At 49.6% G+C, this 5,000-nt stretch overlaps 1 non-coding gene across 1 annotated transcript; it reads left to right on the forward strand.

Annotated features, from left to right (window-relative positions):
* The first annotated feature begins 3,438 nt into the window (after positions 1-3,438).
* Positions 3,439-3,593, forward strand: LOC143176813 (5.8S ribosomal RNA). Its single transcript, XR_013001319.1, has one exon. It is a non-coding gene; the product is annotated as a 5.8S ribosomal RNA (ribosomal RNA).
* The last annotated feature ends 1,407 nt before the right edge of the window (positions 3,594-5,000 follow it).

Here is a 5,000-nt window from a genome sequence, read left to right on the forward strand (position 1 = left end):
ATAGTATATGCCAGTGGTTCGCGCGCGTCGTCTCTGAGATACGCGGTCGACAGAGTTCCGAAAACACGTGATGTGCCACGATTTCCGTGCGTCTTACATCTTTCGACGATGGGACGATCCACGCGAAGAGAACGTTCGTGCTTGCGTGAGGTGCAACAGCGTCGATTCGCTTTTCTGTACGGGGAGAAATAGAACGTTGAGTTGACTTATCGGGTCTTCGTTGGAATTACCGTCGCTGGCATTGTAAACTCCAGATGACCTTGTGATTCCTTCGTCGGGCACTGGTAAAGGGTGGCGATGATTCGTTCTATAATAGTAATACCCGTCGTAGCGTTTCGACCGATGTCACCCGCCACGAATGTCTCTCTCGACGTGGAAACCCCGCGCCGAAGAGTAAACGCGAAGGCTTACCATACGAAAGAAAACGGTATTATACGCCTGTGGTATGTGCGTCTCGGCTCTGTGATACGCGATCGGCAGAGTTACAAAAAAACGTTGATGGGCCACGATTTCCGTGCGTCTTACATCTTTCGACGATGGGACGATCCACGCGAAGAGTAGTTACGTGCTCGCGCGAGGTGCGATAGCGTCGATTCGCTTTTCTGTACGGGGAGAAATAGAACGATGAGTTGACTTATCGGGTCTTCGTTGGAATTACCGTCGCTGGCATTGTAAACTCCAGATGACCTTGTGATTCCTTCGTCGGGCACTGGTAAAGGGTGGCGATGATTCGTTCTATAATAGAAATACCCGTCGTAGCGATTCGGCCGAGACACCCGCCACGAAACTCTCTCTCGTCGTGGAATCCCCATGTCGGAGAGTAAAACGCGAAGGCTAACTATATAAGAAACATATAGTATTATTTATGCCTGTGGTTCTCCGTTTGTCCTACTCTCAGATACGCGACTCGGAGAGTTACGAATAATCGTGATGGACCACGATTTCTGTACGTCTTACATCTTTCGACGATGGGACGATCCACGCGAAGAGATCATTCCTGCTTGCGTGAGGTGCGATAGCGCCGATTCGCTTTTCTGTACGGGGAGAAATAGAACGATGAGTTGACTTATCGGGTCTTCGTTGGAATTACCGTCGCTGGCATTGTAAACTCCAGATGACCTTGTGATTCCTTCGTCGGGCACTGGTAAAGGGTGGCGATGATTCGTTCTATAATAGAAATACCCGTCGTAGCGATTCGGCCGTGTCACCCGCCACGAAAATCTCTCTCGTCGTGGAATCCCCGCGTCGTAGAGTAAACGCGAAGGCTTGCTATAGAAGACTATAGTTTATACGCCTGTGGTTCACCGGTTGCCTGCTCTCCGGGGTACGCGATCGCGCAGGAGTTACGGAAGAACTTGATGGGCCACGATCTCCAAGCGGCTATATCTTTCGACGATGGGACGATTCACGCGAAGAGAACGTTCGTGCATGCGTGAGGTGCGATAGCGTTGATTCGCTTGTCTGTACGGGGAGAAATAGAACGATGAGTTGACTTATCGGGTCTTCGTTGGAATTACCGTCGCTGGCATTGTAAACTCCAGATGACCTTGTGATTCCTTCGTCGGGCACTGGTAAAGGGTGGCGATGATTCGTTCTATAATAGAAATACCCGTCGTAGCGTTTCGACCGATGTCACCCGCCACGAAATTCTCTCTCGTCGTGGAATCCCCGCGTCGGAGAGTAACCGCCGAAGGCTTGCTATAGAAGACTATAGTTTATACGCCTGTGGTTCACCGGTTGCCGGCTCTCCGGGGCACGCGATCGCGCGAAGGTTACGGAGGGACGTGAAGCGCCCGAGCAATGAAACGTCCGCAGGAGGAAACGAGCAACCGCCGAACATTGTTTCGCGACGTTTCCATAATGTATTGTCGTTTCGCTCGCATCCCGCTTCTTTCCCCTAGTTTCCTCGACGCGTAGTTTCGCAGCCTTAGTGGACGAATCATTCTCGATTCGAGGAAAGATATGCAGTGGGGCGTGCAATGAGCCCGCCAGAGACCACGATCTCCAATGCGTCTTTACATCTTTCGACGATGGGATGATCCACGCGAAGAGAACGTTCGTGCTTGCGCGAGGTGCGTTAGCGTCGATTCGCTTTTCTGTACGGGGAGAAATAGAACGATGAGTTGACTTATCGGGTCTTCGTTGGAATTACCGTCGCTGGCATTGTAAACTCCAGATGACCTTGTGATTCCTTCGTCGGGCACTGGTAAAGGGTGGCGATGATTCGTTCTATAATAGAAATACCCGTCGTAGCGATTCGGCCGAGTCACCCGCCACGAAACTGTCTCTCTTTCGTCGTGGAAACCCCGCGTCGGAGAGTAAAACGCGCGAAGGCTGTGACTGTAACATATATATATACAGTATACAATGCCTGTGGTTTTTGCGCGTGTCGGCTCTTCGGTATACGCGATCGGCCAGAGTTACGGAGGGACGGTGAAGCGCACGAGAAATTGAAACGGCCGCACGATTGGAACCGAGCAACCGTCGAACATTGTTTCGCGACGTTTCCATAATGCGTTTTCGTTTCGCTCGCATACCGCTTCTTTTCCCCTAGTCTCTGAGACGCGTTTTCGAGCCGTTCTTCTACTATCGATTCTCGTAGAGAGAAGGGACCGGGTAGTCTGGAAGTGGAACCCGCATCTTGCGTGTACCGTACACGGAATTGAGAGGACCGGCCGTGAAGCTCGTTTTAAAGCCGTGCGTCTGACACCCAACTCTTGCGCGCCAATTTCGCGGCAAGAGATAATATGGGACGAATGACCGGCAAAGAGCCAGCTGTGAAGTCTGTTTTTTTAATCGAATCCGTGGACGTGTGTATGCCGTAGCGTCGCTCGTCGTGTTCGTTCATGGTCGTTCCGAGAGAAAGAACGAAAGCGGTAACGAAGGGACCGGCCGTGAAGCTCGTTTTAAAGCCGCGCGTCTGACACCCAACTCTTGCGCGCCAATTTCGCGGCAAGAGATAACATGGGACGAATGACCGGCAAAGAGCCAGCTGTGAAGTCTTTTTTCATTATTTGCTTTCAATCGATCGATCGGTACGATTCGTGCAACGTTTCGCGCGATGCGACGCGAAAACATGCGCGCAACAATAGATGCGTCTGATCGGAAGAACGCGAGGGTCGACTGCACGCGATGGATTCAGTATCGGGTAGGATACAAAATATATCCCCGTCGTTTCCACGCGTGCGAGTCTTCTGCGTCTTTCGCGGGTTTTTGAATGCACTATACGCCCGGAACGTCGAGAAATATATACATATTACTTGAACGTTTTTCGTCTCGAAAGGCTTCGGTGTCGTCTCCAAGGCGACGCCTGAATCTCCTTCGCGCGCTGGTCGGAGATTCAGGTATCAACTTTTATCTTCTCTTTGAAAGAAGAGAGATATTAGGTCGAACAAATGAGAATAAAATTATATATGTGAAATATAAAATTTATACGATTACCCTGAACGGTGGATCACTTGGCTCGTGGGTCGATGAAGAACGCAGCTAATTGCGCGTCAACGTGTGAACTGCAGGACACATGAACATCGACATTTCGAACGCACATTGCGGTCCACGGATACAATTCCTGGACCACGCCTGGCTGAGGGTCGTTTACGTACCATACACTGCTTGCGTAGCTCTGTCAAATCCCCGCCGTCGTTCACCTCTTCGGATCGAACGTTTTTTTACCGAAGGGCGCAAAGAACGTTTCTGAGTCGGGTTAAGAGAAGGATGCTACGTACGAGCGAACGATGGGTGTCTCGTCGGCGTTTGTCGCGGACACGCGAAAATTCTGTGAATTTCACGGACAGTGTACGTTCTAGTTGTTGCAAAACGATCGGAATCGTTTGTATGGACTCGCGTGAGTGTTCGCGGCGTCGTGCGTCGTTCAATTACGACCGCCCGCGGATACCGCTCCACTGCGATATGGATCTGAGCGACAACTTTTTCGGCTGTTCGTGAGATGAACGGTTTCGTGTGTTTAGAAAAATTTTTTTTCCCGCGCTCCCGACGTCACCTGAAATGATGCGTCAGAGGTGAAAGAAAATATTAAGAAGTCGAGAGAGAGAGAGACTACACACGTTTTATTCATATTTTGTATACCGTGCGTGAGACGGATGTGCACGACACGTCGTATGTCGGTATATTACCGACTGGCCCCAGGGAGATTGTTTTCTTCCTCTCTTACGAATGAGATGTACGTTTCGGAGGATCGTCGTTACCGAAACACACGGCAAAACGAGACTTCTCGCAGCAGAACCTTTATACACAATACACATCGACTCTTTTTACCCCGAGAGAGAGAGAAAAGGTGTATTTCTTTTTTTTATTTTTCGAATTCGACGCACGAACGCTTTGACGACTGGAGAAAAACACGGTGTGTGTTAAAATCGTGCGGGACGAGCATGCGTATTCGTAACGGGTCGAATAGTTCTTATTCCCCGTCGTCGCGTGTCCTCGCTGGACCACCACCGTGCGCTTCCGCCACGTTCAGTTGAATTTCGAAATATATATATATAAAAAGAATCACCATATACTCTCTTTCGGGAGGTGTATTTTTATCGGTTTCTGCTATAGAGAAGAGACGGAGATCGTGTTGTGAGGTGTAACGTTTCTGTATCCCCGTTTCGGAGGATCGTCGTTATCGGCGGAACACACGTCAAAACGAGACTTCTCGCAGAACCTTTATACACAATACACATCGACTCTTTTACCCCGAGAGAGAGAAAAGGTGTTTTTCTTTTTTTTTTATTTTTCGAATTCGACGCACGAACGCTTTGACGACTGGAGAAAAACACGGTGTGTGTTAAAATCGTGCGGGACGAGCATGCGTATTCGTAACGGGTCGAATAGTTCTTATTCCCCGTCGTCGCGTGTCCTCGCTGGACCACCACCGTGCGCTTCCGCCACGTTCAGTTGTATTTCGAAATATATATATATATAAAAAGAATCACCATATACTCTCTTTCGGGAGGTGTATTTTTATCGGTTTCTGCTATAGAGAAGAGACGGACGAT

This window comes from Nomia melanderi, unplaced genomic scaffold, assembly GCF_051020985.1.
Source record: "Nomia melanderi isolate GNS246 unplaced genomic scaffold, iyNomMela1 scaffold0887, whole genome shotgun sequence".
In the NCBI taxonomy this organism is placed as follows: domain Eukaryota; kingdom Metazoa; phylum Arthropoda; class Insecta; order Hymenoptera; family Halictidae; genus Nomia; species Nomia melanderi.